General features: G+C 38.6%; 1 pseudogene; it reads left to right on the top strand.

Annotated features, from left to right (window-relative positions):
• The first annotated feature begins 20302 nt into the window (after positions 1 to 20302).
• LOC122792760 overlaps positions 20303 to 23424 on the top strand; it is an 18349-nt pseudogene continuing 15227 nt past the window's right edge.

The raw sequence follows: 23424 nt of genomic DNA, 5'->3' as shown, positions 1-23424 counted from the left end.
ATATTGCATAATCAATATATATAATTTATAAATACCACCTGACTATTGTTTATTGTCCCTGATAAAAGACACTTCTTAGAGATATTATTTAAAAGTCATACATGTTATAACAGAAATTAGATCAAGTATAATAAACACATGTAAGGTATACTTGTTAAAGACTATTATACGTTAATATATTACTGTATATTAAAATATTAATTGTGTGTTATATAGCTTAAAGAGGAAAAAATGCATTACAAATATGTTAACTGTTAATTGCATTTTATAATTATTCCATTTAAATCATTCTTTGTCATATAATATAATAAATAATATCAACAAGAAGCAAAACATAGTACAATATTGATTTAGAGCAATTTTTACTAACTGTCATTTATCTACTTTATGAATTCAGTTATAAGCTTCTCTTAATGATGAAATTTGCGCAATGTAGTGACAGGATGCATTATTTATATGGCATATATCAAGGTACAGTAAATAAAAAGTCATGTTATAATTATGAAACTCATCTATGCATCTCAAAAAGAAGAGAAATATATGCTTTACATATAATAAAGCATCTAAAAAACAAAAGAATTCAGTCATAAATTGTCACTACTTGATGAATCACAAATGAGCACATTTTTACTATAAAAGTGCAATACATTGAATGTCTTCTTTCGTCTTCACTTTCCCTGCAACACACATAGTGAGTAACCATGCAGCTTATGACTTATAAAAATATTGCAATAGCTATTAAATAAATAAATGGACACTGCTGCCTTTTTTCTCCTCAATTTACCATTAACATAATGATTTAGTGTAAGTAAGAAATTTAATTTAAGTGTTTAGGCAAGTTTTGAATGACAAATTCACCACCGTAACTGCAACAGGCAAGCAAAAACTGAGGGTAATGCTACTCAATGCTAGAAGTCTAAATCTCAAAATGCACTCACTCGAGGCACTCCTTAAAATGGAGAACATCGATATCTGTGCAGTGACTGAGACCTGGTTCAAGGCTCTAGAAAGCACCCCTGCATTACCAGGCTATAACTCATACCACACTTTTCGGCCATCTAACCTGGACCAGAACACCAAAGGCTGAGGTGTGTCCATATTCATTAAGGATATCCACACCTCCAGGCTAGTTGCGCAGCATAATGCATCCGAGGTTATCCAAGTGCAACTAACTCTGGGCAAAACTGCAATCCAAATTGTAGCTTGCTACAGAGCCCCCACCATGCCCCAGGATTCCCACTCCTCCTTTCTTGATATACTGCAAAATATTGGGGTGATTTCAACTACCCCACCATTAACTGGGAAAACTACTCATGTACCAACTCCTTCACTCAACGCTTTCTGGAATTTATAAATTCCAATGCCCTGGATCAACTTATCCACACCACTCCAGGGGCAAAAATATCCTAGACCTAGTCATTACCAACATGAGTGACCGTTGTTCCACACCTGAAGTCAACTCCTCGTTGGTCAGATCCGACCATAAACTAATCACCCTAGATATCCGCATCCTGCACCACCCACCATTAAGAAAACCACGGTAAAAAATTTCTCCAAGGCCAACTTCATGCTTCTTAAGACAGAAGTGGCGAACTTCATGATACCCATGCAGATGGACAATATAGTTACGACTGCTCAATCCTACATAAATGTACTCTATAAGCACTTACACGAGTGCATGGATCGTGCTATCCCAAACAGAACCAAGATGCCATCCTCCAAAAAAAGGGAGCCAATCTGGTGGTCCCCTGTCATAAACAAACTCTACAACAGAAGGAAGAAACTGTTGCAAAAGAGAGTAAACTCCCATGAGTGGAGGTGCTTCCTGGTCAGCCTCAGTAAGAAGCTGAGATCCCTTATAAGATCCTACAAAGCTAGCTACGAAAACAAAATCACCACAGATTCTAAGGGCAACCATAAAGCATTCTACAGCTATGTCAAAAATCTCAATGGCAACACCCAGATCTGCTCTGAGTTACAGCACAATGGCATGAAAATTACAGAACCAACTGATATTGCCAACATCCTGGCAGATAGGTTCAGTGCTAACTTTACCCCCCCCCTCACCCACTAAAAGGCCCATATCTATACAAGAAGAACGCAGAGTCCCTGTAATCACATCTATGCAGGTAAAAGCTGCATTCTCTAAAACCAAAAACACTGCATCCATGGGACTGGACAACATCCCAGGCTGCGTTTTACACAAACTTCAGAACGAACTGGCTCCCCACCTAAGCACCATGTTCAATCATAGTCTCACGTCAGGCTTTGTGCCCACTGAATGGTGCACAGCAACACTTATTTCACTCCACAAAGGGGGAGCCACCACTGATCCTGGGAACTATCTATTAGCCTGATGAGTCTGGTCTGCAAGACCATGGAGCGTATCATCATGGAACTCATAAACAAAGACATTGGTAACCTCCAAACTCTGGACTCCACCCGGTAAGGTGGTTCACACAGCCTATCTTGACCTCGGCAAGGCTTTCAAAATCATGTCCCATTCTGGAATTATAGCTAAACTCACTAAACCAGGTATAAATCCCTACATCACAAGATGGATTGCCAACTGGCTCGCTGACAGAACCCACACTATAAAAGTTACAGACTCCAAATCTGACTTCACACCAGTGATAAGTGGAGTACCACAGGGTTCAGTCCTGGAACCTCTCCTGTTTGGTATCTACTTCTCTGAAGTACAGGCTAACACAGAAGGCCTCTGGCTAACGAAGTTCACAGATGACTGCAAACTAGGAGTCATAGTCGAGTCCCCAAATGATGTGGACATCCTACAGAAGAGCCTCACTGAGACAGATGCCTGGTATCAGAGGCATGGCCTCAAGCTCAATGCCAAAAAATGCATTGTCAACTCCTTTGCTAAAAACTCTGTACCCATGAACTACCACATAAAAGCAGTCTACTTAATGCCAAATGTGTGATAAAAAACCTTGGGACCCAGGTGGACAGTAGTCTCTCCTTTGATAATCACATCGCCACAGTAGTCAGGAAATCCTTCTATGTGGCACACCTCATCACAAAAGGGTTCTCATTCATGAAAAAAGGGGTCATTGTTCCCCTCTACCCGGCACTCATTAGACCCATTATAGAGTACAACACCCCTTTTGGAATGTACCTCACAAGACATCTGCAGCAGCTGGAAAGGCCACATAAGTACCTCACAAAGAGGATTACTAGCCTCAAATAGATGCCCCACACTGACCATCTCAAAAAACTCCAGCTTTACTCTGGAGCACATCGCCTACTCTGAAGAGATCTCTGCATAACATATACAGCTATGTTAAACCCAGAGCTGTTGGACATGCTACACCTAAAGAAATCCAAATCCCTATGATCTACATACTCTAGGGACCTAAACCTTGTCACCAAAATAAAAAGGACATGCTGGAAGGATAGAGTCCTATCCCAGAGACTTCCTATACTCTGCAACAAGCTACCCATCTATGTCAAGAAAAGGTCCTCATTAGCATTCTTCAAGAAAAATCTGGATGAGTTGATGAGAAATAGGAAATACACCCCAGGGATCACTTCTGTGCCTCTGCTCGACAGGGGCACAGGAAATTAACTTTCTTGGGTGACGTAAGCAGGGAACCTTGTTGGCTAAGCATACTTAGGCCCTTGGGCCGATAGCCTAGTACCTACCTATGAACCTATGAACATATGTAAACTATTCCATATCTCCTAGCTCTTGCCTTCAGGTTGCTCGTTTCAATGTTCTGATGATTGACTTCATAAAAGCATTAATTCAAATATCAAAAAAACACTACCCACAGTTGAAGATGGTATGAATAAAGAATTCAAATGGCTGCAGCTCAAAAACAGACACAAGGTAATAAATAAAAAAAACATTTGAAATACATACCAGGCTCTGAGTGGGAAAATCAAAGAAGAAACTGTAGTTAAGTTTAAAAAAACAGCTTGTGACCACATTTAAGAAAGTGTGAATTGAAAACAAAACCCATTGAGCTGTTTTCATAAAAAATAACACTGAATTACAAATTAAATGTATATAGCGTTCTCTACCTGCAATCCAAACAAAACACCTTTGAACCTCAAAAAAGAGAAAAAAAAAAATAACAGAAGATACACATCACACACTCCAGAACCCAACAATTATAAAACAAGATTAAAGAAAGAGCAATGAAAACATCCCATTCAACACAAATCAACCAAGACTGAATCCACAACAGAAATGACAGAGCCCACGATAAGCAACCATATGAAGAAAAAATATATTCGCAATTAAAGAAATACTGCTAAAAAATAAAAATAAGGAAAATAAATGCGCTAATAAATAAAATTAAAGCAGATATTTACTTTAAAACATCCCACCTCACCATCAATGCCCCACCCTCCAAGCCAGCAAATAAATAAAAGAATATTTAAAAAGCAATGAATAATATGAAAATATATAGACATTCACACACACACACACACACACACACACACACACACACACACACACACACACACATTTTCCCACAAGCAAGTCAGTGTATAAATAACAAAATAAATCTAAATAAAAGGAAAAATAGTAATAAGATAAATACAAAAAGACTTATTGTTTTTATCTTGTATATGAAGATGAACCTTTAAGGTTGCCAAAATTAAATATTTGAGGATAAGCTACTTAAACAAAATAGAACATGAACAATTATATTACTTTCTTTGAGCTTTTTGCTATTTTTTGTATTTAGATGCCCAACCATTTGTTATTGCTTGCCACTTTAAACTAAGACACTAATCCATATCTTCAGCTTGATTACACAGTTTCTTTTTCCTGAGAAATATCCAAGGCATCTTCTAGTATATTAAAAGTTGTTTGTCCCTCAGTAAAAAAACAATGTTAATTCTAACTGGAAAGATTAGCTGTGACTTAATATTTAGTTTCTTTAAGTTTTATTTTAAGAATGGGATACATGATTTAATGTGGGTCATAACAGATGTAGTATAGTCATTGTCAAACCTGACAGATTATGTGTTTCTTTTATTCTGCATCATTTCACATAATGTCATTCGATGAATACATTTCAATACATGTTTTGCACTTAACTGCAAAAAATATATTTGAAATACATAATGAGCCACATGCTGTGAAATGTGGTAAAAATTAAATAATCACTGGATCACATTAATTAATATTTTGCATAAGCACTACTATTTCTGCATATACACACAGAGTTGGAGGTATTAGGCAGTTCAAGAAACACAGCTGTGAAGTTTTCACCACTAACCAGTTTTTAGGAAGCCCATGGTCTGAGTTTTGCATTAAAATGATTTTAATCATATGACAACAATGTAGCCAATGCCAAGTATATTTTGGCAAATAACATTGGAGCAGATTATGTAATGAGTCATTTGCTTGTTTATTTATATATCTTTTGTCCTGATTGGCTGGGTGGCACAGCGGTACAGTGGCTGGCTTTGATACTTGTTGTTGTTTGGTTTGCCAGCTCAGTTCTTGCCCTCCTCACAGATTCTGCATGACCTCCTTGAGTGTGTTTGTGGATTTACTAGGGACTCTGGTTTCTATCACCCCAAAACAATGTTGTAAGTGAACTAACAATGCTATGAGGGTACAAAGATACATTGATTTATAGACATTTACTAAACATATTGCCTTGATGACCATTGAGAACCCTAGCCATATTAGGTTCAATATTCTTGTAAATGTATGTCCTCTAGCAATTAAGAACAATCGTACTACATATTATAATTGCGAATCTATGAACAGCTGCCCATTCAGTAAGGCTGGACTTAATGATGAGTCGCTCTGGTGGCAAAGAATGATAAAGACCTAACTACATCCCAGTTCACCCTGGTTTGATTAGAAGCTCAGGTGACTGATGGAAAATCAAGAAGGGATGGGTGTTCCTGTCTCAAGTGGAAGGCATTCATTGATGATGCTCCCTTAGGGGAGGCATTGTCCACAGAGGGAAGTGGACCTTAGATGAATCAATGTGCATGGGAGGTGGGGCAAGAAGTGGTTAGGACATCTAAAAAACATAAAAAAATAAATGGGATGGAAGTAGAGATAGCCAAGCCATCAGGAATCACTTAGGATCCATGACTGACCCCAGAGATACTTGAGCAAATTGGGGGGCAGGAAACAAGCTGGTAGACCCACCATGCAAGACTAAAAAAAAAGGATGGACTTAAAGATGGCTATGGTACAGCTTTGTTTAGAATGCAGAAAAAGTCTATTCCATAGGTACTGGATATGTTCAATTAGATATATTTCATACCAGCAATTATATGTGTGCTTATGAAGATTAAGGCCCTTTTTTTGGGGGGGGGGGGTCAGCAGTGCCAATAGTCTTGCAAAGTTGAAAGAAATCAAATAGGCACAGATTCTCATGACACAGAAGATAAAGCAGCAATCATTACAAATAAGCTTACATGAAATGGCATATAGAACATGGGCTTTTAATCTGTCAAGATAGAATACATAAAAATTACTTTAAAGACAAAGGAAAAAACTATTCAGATAAAGTCTGTATTAATAGCAATCAAAATATAAACTATTTATAACAAACCTCAAACACTGCAAACTTGGTGCTGTTTTGTATAAAAATTTTTTCTATCATTTGAATGCATTCTTTGTCTCATTTATTTTATATAAATTGTGTTTCTCATCTAAATGTACCCACTGAGTAAATATTTCATGACTTATTGAAAACTGCTTCTCTCATCTAAATGTAATTTGCTCATATTAATTGGAAATGTATTCTTCGCTCTTAACAGTGTTTACTCTGCATTAAAGTGCATTATTGTATATACTATATGCGTGAATGGGCGTACCTTCATTGAAGGTTGTGCGTTAGGGCTGGCAACTCAGCACCTAAAAATCAACTGCCGATCATTAGCGGACCGGAGTTCCACTGTGGCGGCCCCTAACCGGGAAAAGCCGAAAGACACAACAACTATATGTAAAGCAAAGCTGCCTAAATTGTTACTTGTTAAGCCCTATGAGCCTGAGTCATGGCAAAAAAGTCAATAGACCAGCCACTTACTCGCTCAACAAATATCAAATAAATAACTAAAAATAGATGGGCAAGTTGGTTGGTAAGGTACATGTCAAAGGAATCATTGTAATCAATGGTAACTGTAATGTGGGATGTATAAAGAGAAGCTATGACTGCCCTGGCTCTAGAAGAAATGCTTTGGAAAATTAGCTATGCCAGGTAGACTGATTCTCTTACTGGTCAGTTAACTAAACAGTGGCATGGTCTAATCCTTGCTATTGCATCTTAGTATTAGTAAGAGAGCTTGTAAGAGCACCCCATCAGCTAATTTTGTAGCCTTATGCCTTTGACTTCTGCCTTGATATCAGAAATTTGATTCCAAAGCAGGGGGACACAGCCAAAAATTATATTTTGTATGGAAGAAATACTAGAAATCCTTACTGTGTGGGTTCTGCTGATGATGCAGCTGACTGTTCAGCAGACTGTAAGTGTTAAGGTTAAGACTGGCATGATTATCAATAATACTTACATGGAGAATTGTATCAAAGGCATTAGCCTGACCCATAAAGGCAATGTGGAGAAAGTCACTCTTGCCTATGGCTACAGTAAGTCTTTTAAAAAAATGCTCCCAACTGAGTGACACATTCTGCCTTGTACAAAGCTAAATGACCATAGATCAAGGGACAGAAGCTTACCTAAGTCTTTTTATGTCAATCTGTAATGCGTTCCTTAACTTCAGAGGTGAAAATAGTGGGATGTATGGGTCTATCATAACTTTGATCTCTGGTGGAACTGACCTTTTGTGATGGTACCATGGCAGTTCTTCAAACATCTGGTAAATAACCAGTGCAGAGGGCAGAGCCAGTCTATGATCAGCACCAGCTTCCCCTGTCCATAATGGACATAGGTGCCACCCCCAGGGTGAATTTACAGTCTTGCATCCACTTGTCAAGGTTGTGCTTGAATAGAGTTATTTAGGAGCTCTGCTTCATGAGAATTAGGAGTTTATTCCAGAGGAGCAGCGATCTCTGACAGATTTATCTGGCTCTCCAGCATGTTCTGTTAATGTCACAGGATAGGCTGAGATCCCTGGAGTGAGTGACTCTTGTCCCATTTAATTTGCGGGTGTGCACCATTTCCATTAGGGCAGGGTCAGAGGCTGCTCTTTAGGTCAGGCACAAGTCACCTCTTACCAGCCTGTAGGATACAGAGTACAGTGATGGGGCTTTCAGTGTTTTCATGTAGGTTTGGAAGCCTTGAATTTTCTTGGTGAGAAACCTCAGTGGTTTCTCCATCTGCTGGTGTCTAGTGAGGTACATGCAAAATGGAGCATTGTATTCTATTACTGGTCTTATGAGGGTTGACTACAGATGAGTTATAACATCCTCAGTCTTGGATGTGATATTTTAACTTTTGACATGCACCATGTTAAAGGCTTTTCTTACCATTGTGGACACATGGTGACAGAAGTTTAGACTGCTATCAACCTGTGTTCCCAAATCTCACACCACTGGCTTTGAGCTTAGGGGTGTGCTGTCAGTATTGTAATTTGCAGGGATTTCCTCTTTGCCAAAGGAGATAATAATAGCCTTTTTGTGTTTAGTTTTAGTCTGTGGCTTTGGCACCAATCATTTGTCTGTGTTAGGCTTTTTTGTAGCATGTCAGCATCATTTGGGGACTTAATGACTGCACCCAACTTGCAATCATCAGTAAACTTGGTAAGCCATAGGCCATCGCCTTTCACCTGGACTTCCAAGAAATAGATTCCAAGCAGTAGAAGACACAGCATAGATCCTTGTGGTATGCCACTGATAACTGGTCCACTGGTAGAGGTGGAATCCCCAACTTTGACAGTATGCATTCTGTTGGTGAGCCAGTTGGCTACCCATCTAGTGATGTATCAGTTAATCCCTAGCTAAGAGACTTTCTCAATGAGATTGTGTCAAAAGCCTTGGCTAAGTCAAGACAGGCAATATGTACTGTTTTGCCTTTATCCAGTGCTTTGGTGACATTCTCAAAGAAATCCACCAGGTTCATTAAGAATAATCTATCCTTAACAAAGCCAAACTGGGTCAGGTCAAGCATTTGAAGATCATCCATGTCCTTGTTGATAAGGTCCATGATGATGCTTTCCATGGCCTTGCAGATAAGGCTGGTTAGGCTTATGGATCTATAGTTTCCAGGGTCGGTTGATGGACCCCCTTTGTGCAAGGGATTACTATTGCTGTTCTTCACTTTGCTGGAATGAAGCCAGTGCTCAGGCTGAGGTTAAAGAAAGTGTCAAGTGGTTCCACTAGATCTTGACATAGATTGTTTAGCAGGTAGCCTGTGATGTTATCAGGTCCCATATAGGCCATGTTTTTGGCCTTGGAGAGTGTGGCTATGACCTGCTCTTTGGAGATACTAGGTAGAGGACTGATATCAGGTATGTTTTGGGGTATGGTAGGTGGGAATGGGGTGGGGTGAAGTTTGCACCAAATCTGTCAGCTAGCAGGTTAGCAATTTCCTCATGTTCAGTAAGAGAGGTCCCATCCACTATAAGTTCGACACATAGCTGGACATTCCCTTTTATATTTCAGATGTAGCTAAAGAATGCTTTATGGTTATCCTTAGCTAAGGAAGGTAATTGAACATTGTGAAAAGCTTTAGAGGAGTTTACAAGATATCTAATTTGCTTGTTCAAGCTGTGGAGGGTATTTGTCTTTTTCCTGAGTAACTTCCTTCTTGTTCTTAAACATCCATTTTTTTCCTTTTGTATATAACCTATTTATACTTGAGGTCCACAAGGGTGGCCTTTTTTTTTCAGGTTTCAGGAGGACCAGTTTTTGATCCAGTCAGGTACAGCTGAGTCTACACAGTTGTTTATGTTGTTATACAGGACATTTGTCTACTCCTCTGCATATGAGTCATTGTTGGCTGTATTAGCAGGGTGCTGCTTTGGAGATGTTTGAGATTTTTTTTTTTTTTTTTTGCTCCTGTGGGTATGTCAGATCTGATCATTATTTCAAATGAGATGAGACAGATTTATCGTCTGATCTTAGCAGGGAGGGCAACACACAGGGAGGAGTGCAGTGATCCCCCCGATGTTGGTGAGTACTAAGTCAAGGATATTTGAGACCCCTGTGGGGGTGCATACTAGTCCAGCGCCTTGAGGCAATCATGCCTGTGCTAGTGTATGTTGCCCAATTGATGGAAAGATAGTTAAAATCTTCCATGACCAAAGTGTTTGGCTGTATAATGACCGGCTGTATAATGACCAACTTCTGTAAGTCCAAATAGGCAGTGTGCTTCTCTTGGTTCATGGTGGATACACCTCCAACTTTGGTTCTTTCACACTCCTTTTGGGGCCTGAACATATGGAAAGCATTACAGCCTGGAAGAAACCATTGTTGCCTTGCATGGACAGGGTTCTATCTGCAGCTTTGAACCATGTGTCAGTGACTGCACAGGCAGCAATATCTTCCAAGGTGAGGAATGCTTCCAAGGAGTGCAGTTTCCTGTTTAGGCTCCTAAGCTAACAAAAAAAAAAAGAAAAGAAATGATAGATAGATAGATAGATAGATAGATAGATAGATAGATAGATAGGTAGATAGATAGATAGATAGATAATGTAGATGGAGAAATCGTGAACATCACTCTTCTCCTTTAACCTTGTTTTTTTCCAAGAAGGCAAGCGCCCCATGCAAAAAGGGAACATTCTGGAAAATGGCCATATTGGACTAAGTATACTGTAGTTAAATCCATTATTTCTGCCATTCAGTCTCAGTGTTTCTCATCTCACTCTAATGGGGTCCCGACATTTCAAATGGTTACCAAAGACTTGACATAGTATGACTGAACTCATAGTCAGTAAAAAAACTGTTGGGACTGCATACCATAAACTGGGTACCATTGTGTATAACTTGTTCATTAGGTAGACTATACCTTGGGATTATTATTTTGAACCTGCTTATAATTTCTTGGCTAATCATTAAAGCATGGATTATATCTATGTCACAAGAATAATAGTTAGCAAGTATGAAGTAGTTTTTGTCTTCAAACCCACAAAGGTCAGCATCTATCTTTTCCAAGGTGTTTGTGGTAAGGTTGTTGGCATTAATAGTTCTTTTTATTGTGCTGGTTTATGTACAATGTAGAACTAATAACTTGGCAGAAGATTTATGATGTTTAGGTTGACGTTTGGTCACCACACTGACATTTTATCTCTTTCATGAGACCTTAATGACCTCTGTATTTAGTGAAGTACTTCTGCTCACTGAGATGAGAGTAATATTATGCTGTCTTGAAACTGCATTCTGACTATTTATTATTTATTTATTTATTTAAATTTGTTGACCGGGAGTGTCCGGCTGGACGTGGGTCCATTTTCAGCGGAGGCCCGGGGAGAAAAGCTCCACAGTAAAATAAACAGACAGTAGTTACATTGGATTACATAGCGATTAACAATTTACATAGCAATTACTTACAACATATTTACAGATGAAGAACATAGTACATTAGTAGATAACTAGAATCTTTATCTGTGAAGTACATAACAGACATTAACAAATGTTACAATGAGAAATTCCTGCTGTATAATAAGTACTAGGCTTATGAGCATCTGAGCTTGCTATCATCAAGGTAGTTAGTGGAGGTGAAAGAAAGGTAGTAGTTGGATGGGGTGGATGATATTAGAGTGGGATTTGCAAGGGCATAGCCAGCATGTTTTTAGGTGCGCTTTTAATAAAGTTTTGAAGTTGGTGCATGATGGTACGGAGGTACGGCTGTTTAGTCTGTGTCCAGTGATTTGGATAACCATCTTGCACATTCTTAATGACCTCTCAATCACTTTGAGTAACTTGCTTAAGCTTATCAATTCTATTAATTTTCATAAGCCTAGTCATTATTATACTCTGCACACAGGAGACAACGTCTTCAATATCAGAAAATGGCTGGTCACAAATAGGAGTTTTGGATAAAAAGTACAACAAGCTGTTTTCCATGTGTGAGGATTGTTCTGACTTTGAAGCTCTTTAGCCTTAATAACAGTCCTTATCCCCTCAGTGGCATCTTACCTAAGTCATAGGAATCGATTGTGCTACAAACTATTTGTGGTCATTCTGTAGTCAGAAACTCTTGAGTCCTTATAGGTATTACAATAACTTCTCATGTACCCACACACTTGCAAGGCACTCTTTTTCAGTCTGTGAACATTTTTGTTTAGCCTTATTCAGAATCCTAAAACAATAGGCAACAGGATACAACACTTGTTCTTCCCTTTGGAATAACACTGAACATAGGCGAGAGCTCCATTCATTATTACTGGTTTAGTAACATCATAGTATAGCACTGAGCTTTTGTTTGCTTTTGTTTTACTTTGCTAAATGCTTGGATTTAATATTGTCCTCATGACCAGGGAGCAGTTTTATTTAAAATGTCTCTTAAATGAAATAACACAGCTGAAAGGTCTAGTACAACTTCATTAATCAGTTATTCATGTCTGGGGCTTTTCTCAACACAGTCACACAAAATGGATTTCCATAATTTCACAGTTTAGAATACAATGTGTATGGACTTGGGAAGGCCAATTAAGACACAACCATGTGTCTTATGATTTTTTAAAGATGTTAATGTTTCAGATTGTCTTTCATACAAAGGTGGCTTATTTCATAAGCATACCATAACAATGTGACATGAATTTACTCCTCTGCGTATATCAGTATTTGACAATTTTATATGTATAATTTCCAGCCCTAGAGAATAATAATAAATGAATATTCATCAATGCCTTAAAATCTTCTGTGTGGTGCACTTTGAAGGCTATATTTATTTCACCCTGGAGCTGCCTATAACTTATAAAGTTGAGGTCTAAAAACTATAACCTAACAGGCAGTAATAAATTCTTGTGCAGTATAATTATCACCGTGTACTTTCTATGAGTTCCAATGTAAGTATATCCACTGTTATGTTCAAAATTCAATCACTGGTGTAGCATAAATAATAAATAGTTTAACTAAAATAACAGGATCCCTTGATCTTTTCTTAGAGAAGAGTCTGAGTGCCCTTATGATTTTATTTTTATCTGCACTTTACATTTAAAATAAATGATTACAAATCATAATCTTTAAAATTTTATATTCCTTTAGTATGCTAAGTGTAGAATTACCAATATTTAGCTGATTTGGAGAAGACTTACCAAATTACAGAACATCACTTTTATCTGAGTTAATATGTAAACCATGACTTATTATTCAGCCATGTACTCTACTCAGATAACCATTAAATCAGTCTCTTTACTTAGGGTTAGTTTTAAGTGCTTCATTTAGATGTTATCTGCATAATTAGCAAGCCAGGTTGACTTAGATGTGAGGAAAATATAAATTAACTAAAACAAACCCAGGACTAATCCCTACAACACACCAGCATGAACTTTTTATTCAGCCAGAATAGTAAATTGATCTTTACTCCCTGATATTTGTTAGCTAATTTTAACACAGTTAATTATATATGGATTGATCAAAAACTGTTAAGTGGATTCAGTAATAACTTGGAGAGGAATTAAATCACAGGCCTTAAACAAATCAATTTAAACAATTCCAATGCAAATGCCAAAGTCCATTGCTTTATTCAAAGAATTATGCAATCCTACACGATAATTAAAACGGATCTACTTTAAGAAGTCCCTGCTGAGAAATATCAGGGAGTGTTCTTGAATTATTGGTGCCATTAGTAATAGCCAGGAGACATCTTTCAAAACATTTATCTATAAGTAAGTTTAAACTACTTGACCAATAGTTGTTAATCATGTCTACTGCACCCCCTTTTTTTGATCGACATCACATCAGCAAGTTTCCAAGTCTCTGGAATAACACTGGATAACAAAAATAGAGTATATAATGATGAAAGAGTATCAACTATTGTCTTAGATAGCTCATTCCAGAAATAGCCTGGAATATTATCTGGGCCTGGGTCAATATCACATTTCAATATGGATAAAGAGTTTGATATAAGGTCAACAGGAAATCCTGGTCCTGTAGTGGAATGTGTCATTACTTCACCGAATTCCCATTTCTATAGAATCCCACTAATATTAATCTAAGGAAAGTAAGAATTACAATTATTATCTAGTTCAGTTCCACTGTCCATTACCATGTCTTCATGATATTGTAACTCACTTCTTTATTTGCTTGCATCAGAAATGATTCCACTGTCATTTATGCTATTATCAAATTATCAAACTACTGTTTAACTAAAGCAGGTTTTGTCATGGTTTAGCTTTAAACCGGAAATTTTAATATTCTAAAATACTATAACTAACCTCAATTAATGTGTTCCTTATTTGGACCAAAAACTAGTATACCATCCATAGCAGTAGCGACTCCATCTATTCTTAGATTTCAAGTGCTGAGGCTATTGTAAATAGTAATCTTTTGAAACAGAACCTTCCGAGTGGGTAATGATGTTTTTCAGCTTTAAGCAATTTTATTTAAAGGTATTTGCCAGAACTCACTGGAAGCATCTAACATGGAAACATTTTACATAGGCTAAATTTGGTGCTGTCTTCTAATACAGAAAGAATACATCTTTCAAATACAGAACTGCATCACTGAGCCTTTTTAAATCAACACACACTTATATTTGACCATACCTTTTAATTCCTGGGAATATAGGTTTATAGGTTTATACTAGACTAATGACCACCAGGGTCTTTACAAGCATATCTGTGCAACCCAATCCAGTTTTGCCCCAAGTTCTATGGATGCCTACATGGTGGAGTATGTTAGTAAAGAGGTAAGTAAGGGTTATGGGGGTGCATATGTTAGTTGTGGATTAACTTACTTACTGTTGACACCTGTCCATTAGATATATGGGGCCAGACCAGGGATTAATTTGTGATTTCCCCTCCAGTGAACAAGCGCTCTGTTGAATAGGGTCAGTGATGAACTCTGCTTCATGTAGATGAGGAGCATATTTCATACTGTGGGAATCCTTTCAGACAAATATCAGTTCCTTTACCAGCTTCTATTTACTGTGCAGACAAAGTTCAGGTCATTTGATCTAGTGTTTCTGATGCTGTTTGCCTTGCAGATATGCAAGAGTTCCAACAGAGCTGGATCAGGGGGTGACTTATGTACCAGCCATAGACTGCATCTCAGTAACCTATAAGAGACTGAGTAAAGAAATAGGATGTTAAGGCAATCTGTGTAGGAAAGGGTATTCATATTCTTTATTTTCCTGGTGAGGAACCTTTGAGGGCATTCCAGCTGTTGCAAGTGCCTAGTTAGGTACATGTCAGAAGGGGCATTGCACTTAATAATGGGTTTGATAAGGGCTGAGTAGAGCGGTGCTATTACTTCTTTGGACCTGGATATCATACCCTTGCTTATGGGCTGGGCTACATAGAATGATTTTGTTACTGTCCAGGCTATGTGCTGGTCGAGCACCAGTTTACTATCTACATACATACATTCCCATTGGGTCAGCTGTTAGGGGTGTTTGATCAATGAAGTAGTTAGCTTGGGTGGATGATTTCCCAAAGGGCTCTATAATGCATTTCTGAGTTTTAATCTGCGACTTTTGCACCAGTCATTTGTTTGTGTTAGATCCTCTAGTAAGATGTTGGTGTTATGGGGAGAATCTCTGATAACTCCCAGTTTACAGTCATTTGTGAACTTTGTAAGACAGAAACCTTTGACATTAGCCTTTACATTCGAGAAATAGATACTAAACTATGAGAGGACTCAAAATGGAGCTGTGGCGTATTCCACTGGTGACCAGTATCTTGTTGTAGGTGGTCGCACTGATCCTGACTTTGCGGGTCCTATTTGTGAGCCAGCTGGCAATTCAGTGAGTCATGTAAAGATTTACGCATAGTTCTGAGAGTTGGTCAATAGTATCTGAGTTTGGTATTGTATCAAATGCCTTGGCCAGGTGAAGGTAGGCAGCTTGCGCTATTTTCCCTTCATCCATAGCCATAGTGACTATCTCAAAGAAGTCTACTAGGTTAAGTAGGCAAAACTTCCATTAATAAAGCCAAACTGGAATGGTTCCAGTATCCATAGGTTGCCAATATCCTTATTGCTAATTTCCATGATAATTCATTCCTTGACTTTGTGTATTAAATTTATTAGACTGATGGGTCTGTAGTTCGTGTGTCAGTTGATAGTCCACCTTTATGAAGAAGGATGACCGTGTAGCTCTTCCTTCACCTGGCATGTAACTTGTTTTGATTCTGTAGTTGAAGCATACATCAAGCGGTCCTGCTAGGTCATGTTTTAGGCTATTTAGAAGGCAACTGGAGATATATTGTTGGGAGTCACTGAAGCAGTGTTTTTGGCCTTAGTGTGCAAGTACCTCCAGGGCCTGCTCCCTATTCATAGCTTGGGGGATATGCTAGAGTGGATTTCACAGGGAGTATGTGGAGAGAGGGGAATGAAATTAGAATTAAGTTTATCAGGCAGAAGATTTGCTATGTCACCCTGGAAAGTGAAGGTTGTGCCATCAATCGCCAGTTCTGCACACTGCTGAGTATTACCTTTAAGGTTCATGACATAGCTGAGGAAGGCCTTGTGATTGCCTTTAGCCTTGGATGATATCCTGACCTCATAAATGGCCTTATTGGACTTTAATAGACCATTTAGTTTCTTGATTAGTTGAATCAGAGAGCTATTGTCTCAATGAGAGTTGTTCTTTATAGTTTTGGTTATGATTTTTTTTCTTTTCTTGATCCCCTGTTATCACTCTGCCATGTTTGTCTGTACTAGGTCCAATATGTTTGAGCCTCTGATTGGAGAGTCCACTATCTGATCCAGGGTGTTTGTGTTGAAAAAGTCCAGGAAATGCTGCACCTGTGGCAGTGTACATTTCCTAGTCTATAGAGGGATAGTTAAAGTCTCCTATGAATAGGCTATTTGGATGATAAGTGCCTCTAGTAGGTATAGGTGAGAGTTGTGAGTTTGTTAGTCATACAGAGTGACTGGTAGCTGACCAGAACATTGTAAGGAACATTGTTTATAGAGACTTGGACATGGATGAACTCCAGGGCATCCTCATCATCCTGTTTAATTTATCTAAAGTTGTATTTGCTGCTAACACAGATCGAGACAACTCCACCTTTACCCACAGTCTGTGCTGTTGTTGGTATAAATGTGTGGAAGGCACTGTAGCCTTCCATTGCTGGGATACTTTTCTGTGGCATTAAACCAAGCATCAGTAACAGCACAGATGTCTATATTCTCCAGGGTGTGGAGAGCATGTATGGTGGGGAGTTTCTTATTTAGGCTCTGAGCAATGTGCAGTAATAGGTTTACCTTGAAAAAAACAAGCACAAAAATGTTGAATGTTCAGAATAGCAAGAAAAAGCATTGCGGGATGAAACGTTGGCTATTCTGAATGTCGTCAGTTGACACATCGAAATCGAATACCACCCAGCCAAATACTGTTCCTGCACCCCCTCTTGGGACCCATGGTAGCACTTGTTCCTGGGGCCAGAGCAGTAGGGAATTTTGGTCCGTATAGGTGCTGGTTTTGTTATGCCGGTCAGTTTGACACTATTTGTTCGTTGAGTTGTACATCGCTATTGTGAGTGTGTCCTAATTCATTTTCACACATATGTTGTTCGCACATACATCGTGTGACTATTTATAGGTAAACCGCAGTAGTACTCTAAGGTTGTTTTGATTTTTTTTGATATGTTGGTAGTTTTTAATTTTAACATTGCCTAAAAAAGACTCTAGAGGGTGGTTAATATTTTAGCCAATATTCAAAATGCTGGTGGGGGAAGGTGCAGATTATCCGTTGTAAAGCAAAGCTAACTGGTCTGTTAATCATGTCCTTCCATGCTGATAGATATTAGATTCCCCTAGAGTGACACCAGAAACTAAGCCAGTTATTAAAATCAGTCATCTGTTCATACTGTGGCATCATCGTTAGCAAAGGTAGAATGCTGCTGAATGCAAGGCATGTACCTATCTGTGACACATATTCAAAGAGATCCATAAAATCTCTTTTCATATAGTTCAGTGAGGTATGCTTCAAGTCATTTACACCCACATGGACTATGATAGAATCATATTGATTCATGTGGTGCAATGACTTTACTTGCATGATATTGCAGAGTCTAACTCCAGATAGGCAACTAACTTATCTTTCTCCTTGTCCAGCCTGGTGAGATGAATATTTGTGTATCATACAATGGAGTTCCCTATGACAAGGGCACTACATAAAGTGTTTTCTGGCATTATGAGCTTTGTTCTTGGGGGATCATTGGGTGCAGGCTTATGTGTGGTGTTAGGTGTTACTTTTGGTGTGTATTTTAATGATTGTAGAGGGGCAGATGTTACAGTTTGATGGCTTAAGAGATCTTTTAGGTTTTCAGAGGTTTCTTTTAAGTGCCTCGGCTTAAGATGATCAAAGTGTGTGGTGAGCAGTATTTGCCTCTACTTGGAACATCATATAACATTGCACGATTTTGTTTCATTAAACCATATGGAACAGCATTTGGTTTTAGCTTAATCATTACTGGCTCACAATTAAGCCGATCAGCTTCATAAAATATGCCTGCACTGACATCATTTATTCTGACTCGCTTTGCATGCAAGAGCTCTGCAGAGCAAACTGTTTATGTCTAGACTATAAAGCACATAAACTCAAAACTCAAATTTATGTCATGTCCACTCAGACACATGACTTTTCCTGCAGGGCAATGAATTTCAGTCTTTGCTCATGCCACTGCAGATACTACATGATTTCGTAGCAGAAACAACCCCTGCAACAGTCTTGAAATGCACGTGTTCTCTGAAAAGGAATTCTAATTTGCCAGTCTGCTTCTACATCACGCACAAGAGAGACAGAACACAGAAAACATGCTATCAGAACATTGTTTCAACCTTATGTTCAAGTGATGCATCTTTAAGTAATTTTTTCTTATAAACAGCAGCAAAATGGTCCAGTATTTTGCATCTCTTATACCTTCCTCCGTGTGCAGCATACTACCTTGGCTTCATGTGATAACATTCATACCTCATTCATTTGCAAGTTTACATTCATTCTTCTTTTAATGCATTCACCTAATCTGATCAGAATTTATACATCTTTGTAAATTTGCCATTAACTTTCCATTTTACTTCACATTATTTGTCATATTCAAAGTACCATTCTGTTTTCGACCAATTAACCTACAAAAGTTTCAGCACATTTACCATTTGCTTTAACACATATGTGGAAGCATTCCCTATCATGCATTATACTTTTTTTTTTTTTGCACAAAATATTCATAGACATTGATAATCACTGATTCTCTGTCCCTCTGCAAAGACAAAGAACTGTATAGGGTCTTGAAATCAGGAGCCATATAATACAATAAGGAAGTTCAATAGTTTCTTTCTTTATGGTCACTGCATGGAATTGTACAAATCTCTGTCTGTATGCAGCCCAGCCAAAAAGTTTAGAGAAGTCAAACAGCTCAAGTGGGTTAAATGTCATTCTTCTACTTTTTTTCTTGGCTAAATAGTTTAGCTTTGGTAAACCAAAGACCCTGACAAATAAAACACATTTTCATCAGTAAAATAATTGCATGGCAGGTTCCCTCATGGTGGCTTTATGTGATTTTGTAGCTAGCAGGGCATTTTTCATGTTTTCCTTTCTTCTCTTGAGAAGGTCACACTTCTGATATTATGTAGGACTGCATACCAGTGGTTACTCAGCAGTGCATACCAATGGTTACTCAGCAGTGTGTACCAATGGTTACTCAGCAGTGCATACCAATGGTTACTCAGCAGTGCATATCAGTGGTTACTCAGCAGTGCATACCAATGGTTACTCAGCAGTGCATACCAATGGTTACTCAGCAGTGCGAACCAATGGTTACTCAGCAGTGCATACCAATGGTTACTCAGCAGTGCATATCAGTGGTTTCTCAGCAGTGCATACCAATGGTTACTCAGCAGCGCATACCAATAATTACTCAGCAGTGCGAACCAATGGTTACTCAGCAGTGCATACCAATGGTTACTCAGCAGTTCATATCAGTGGTTACTCAGCAGTGCATACCAATGGTTACTCAGCAGTGCGAACCAATGGTTACTCAGCAGTGCATACCAATGGTTACTCAGCAGTGCATACCAATGGTTACTCAGCAGTGCATGCCAGTGGTTACTCAGCAGTGCAAACCAATGGTTACTCAGCAGTGCATACCAATGGTTACTCAGCAATGCGAACCAATGGTTACTCAGCAGTGCATACCAATGGTTACTCAGCAGTGCATATCAGTGGTTTCTCAGCAGTGCATACCAATGGTTACTCAGCAGCGCATACCAATAATTACTCAGTAGTGCAAACCAATGGTTACTCAGCAGTGCATACCAATGGTTACTCAGCAGTGCATATCAGTGGTTACTCAGCAGTGCATACCAATGGTTACTCAGCAGTGCGAACCAATGGTTACTCAGCAGTGCATACCAATGGTTACTCAGCAGTGCATACCAATGGTTACTCAGCAGTGCATGCCAGTGGTTACTCAGCAGTGCAAACCAATGGTTACTCAGCAGTGCATACCAATGGTTACTCAGCAGTGCATACCAGTGGTTACTCAGCAGTGCACACCGATGGTTACTCAGCAGTGCATACCGATGGTTACTCAGTAGAGCATACCAATGGTTACTCAGCCATACTCATTGACAGTAAGAAATATCAGGATGTACCACTACTTCAGTCAAACAACTTTTATTCTGTACAACATGGCAGTTCAACAGAACCAGTATTAACACTTCAATCATGCTGAGCACACTGTTTACTAACTTAGAAATACAATGTACTAGGCTTGCTGCCCTTGCAGGCCCATTTCCATTTAGTGCTTGAGTTAACCTATCCCATTTGGTGTAGATTGACCTTTCCAAGCCGTTGGTGAATAAATGTATAGTACCCCCAGTCAGAGTAAGTGGGATCATACCAAAGATAATTTGAGGTGACCCATGCATAGGATAAGGATTTAGGAGCTACCTTTCCATTAGTAGTACAGGTGGCAGCCCTTGGGTAAATTATCTGCTTCACATCCCTAGATCCAAGTTGTGCATGAAGCTGACATTGCATTATGGGATATATACATACTTAAAATGTTAAAACTTTAAGGATATTGTATGAAATTATCTTCTGTCATCCAAAATGTTTCCTGTAATTTCCAGCCCGTCGCTGTCTTTGTTTAGCATAGCATAGTCCTCTCATTTCCTTTTCCTATCCTATTATCATTAGCAGTCTGCTCTCTATCCCACCAACCTCAGCTTAGTGGTGTAATTGTCCTAATATGTCTCTGCATTCCATATTAGCACAATGTTGTCTTATCCAAAGAGAGGTACATCAAGGACACAGCAGATCTCTCTTTGTGATTCCCACCACTTGCTCAACTCTCTGAACATCGGCCCACTTTCTTTGTCAGGCATAGCTGATCCAGATCTTACATTTCCTTGCTGTGAGAGCACTCAATACTGATAACTCCTCCAAAACTTCCATTTTATATACAGTTCTTTGTATGTTCTACCCATTTCCTGTGCCTCTTCTATAGTTTCACCTGGCAAGCCAATAAAATTGCCAAATGCACCACATGTGTTCATGTCCTATTGTCAATAAGAAATGTTCACAATTTCTGGTTTGTCCTTTCTAGCCTTAGTTCCAGTACAGGTTTTACTACTACTTGTCTTTGCAATTCTTATTTGACTATACAAAACACTTTTCTTGCACTTGACTAGATGATCCCACAAACATCTTTCTCCCCTTCTCATCTATCATCTCCACAAAAGCTAGGAGCATGTGTTACCACCACAGAAATGAACTCAAAAGGAAATCCACTTTATAATATGAAGAAATCACCAACAGCCACATGTTAAAAACAAAAACTTATTTAATAATCCACAAGTAAGCACTTTTGTCCCACAACATGAACAAGACTTCTTCAGAGTTAAAAGATGCACACATACACAGAAAGTTTAAATAGTGTTGGTAAAACTGCACCCCTAGAAAACTCATCAATCAACAATTTAATTAGTTATTTGAAAAACTTAAAGAAACAAGCCAAAATTCATCCATTTGAGTTATAAACAAAGTAAAAATATAAAGAAATCACTTCTTCTTCTTTCGGCTTTTCCCAGTTAGGGGTTTCCAAAGTGGAACTCTGGTCCGCTAATGATTGGCAGCAGATTTTTTTTTTATGGTGTCGAGTTGCCAGCCCGACCCCCAACCTTCAACGAAGGCATGCCGATTCATGCATGTCTTTCGAATGGCACTCGACCGCGGGGAGGACATGCAGACTCCAGCCGAGAATCGAACGGGAGTACCTCTTGCTGTGAGGCGACAATGCTACCGCTGCACCACCACCACTGCTTAATTACAGCTGAAAAAAATGAAAGAAAATTTAAACTAAAATGAAAATAAAATAAAAATTGCCCACAGTACAGAGTAATATTCCTAGCAGACAAATGCTTTTAACTTCAGAAGACTACTAATGGAAATAGTCATTAAGCCACTTCGGACCAGTGGCATTAGTTTTCAGTTGCCACTCAAGCTCATTGACTTCAAGTCTAATCTTTCAAGGACCCCCCCCCTCAAATCATTATCAAGGATCTTTACAATAAAACAAAAAACAAACAAAAAAAAAAACAGTTATGTCCTTCATTTTTCTGAATGCGTCTCCATAATGCATTCTTCTGTTCTTGTTTATTTATTTCTCTTAAATGTTCATGTATTCTATCTTTAATGGCCCTTTTGGTTTTACCTAAATAAAATGACCTGCACTTCAAGCAGAAGGCCAAATAGATCACTATTTTGGTTTCACAATTACCTTTCCTGGGGCACTTGATAGTACCCACCCCATTTAACCAGATATATTCACCTTCTGAAATAGAAGGGCACTGGGAACAATGCCTATATTTGAACATTCCCCTGGTATGTACATTGGATATCTTAGATGCCTTGCTCCATTCTAAATATGTCTTGATGTCCCAGTCTCTTCTAAATATCACTGTGGGGGGGGGGGCTTCCAATCCAATCTAAGTCTGTGCCACCTACGTCAAAAATCTTCCAGTTGTTAAATAAAATGTGCCTTATAGTCTCCACATCATTGCTATAAGTTAGGGTACAACCTCTCTGGAGTTGTTTGTTATTTGGTTTATCCATTGACAAGGCATTACATCCCATTCCCAACAATGGCTTATAAATCCCTTTTGTCCTTTTATCATAAATCTCCATAAATGGCTGTTCCAAAAAGAAAGAAATATGTTGTGTTGGAAGTTCAATCTTGAATCCTGACAAAAACAGTATTTCACAATAAACCTAGAAGACAAACATTAGCAAAGATTCACAAAACCTATCTGTGAATAGTGTCTGCATTTCTACACCACTCCCACCCCAGAGAAAAGATAGACACCTTCTTTGTAAACTTCTCATGTAAGATTGGAATGAAAGCAAAGGTACA

The sequence above is a fragment of the Protopterus annectens genome, chromosome 2.part0 (assembly GCF_019279795.1).
Source record: "Protopterus annectens isolate FY-2018-M chromosome 2.part0, PAN1.0, whole genome shotgun sequence".
Classification (NCBI taxonomy): Eukaryota; Metazoa; Chordata; order Ceratodontiformes; family Protopteridae; genus Protopterus; species Protopterus annectens.
The sequence above is the reverse complement of the archived record's forward strand: the minus strand, read 5'-3'. Positions and strand labels throughout refer to the sequence as shown.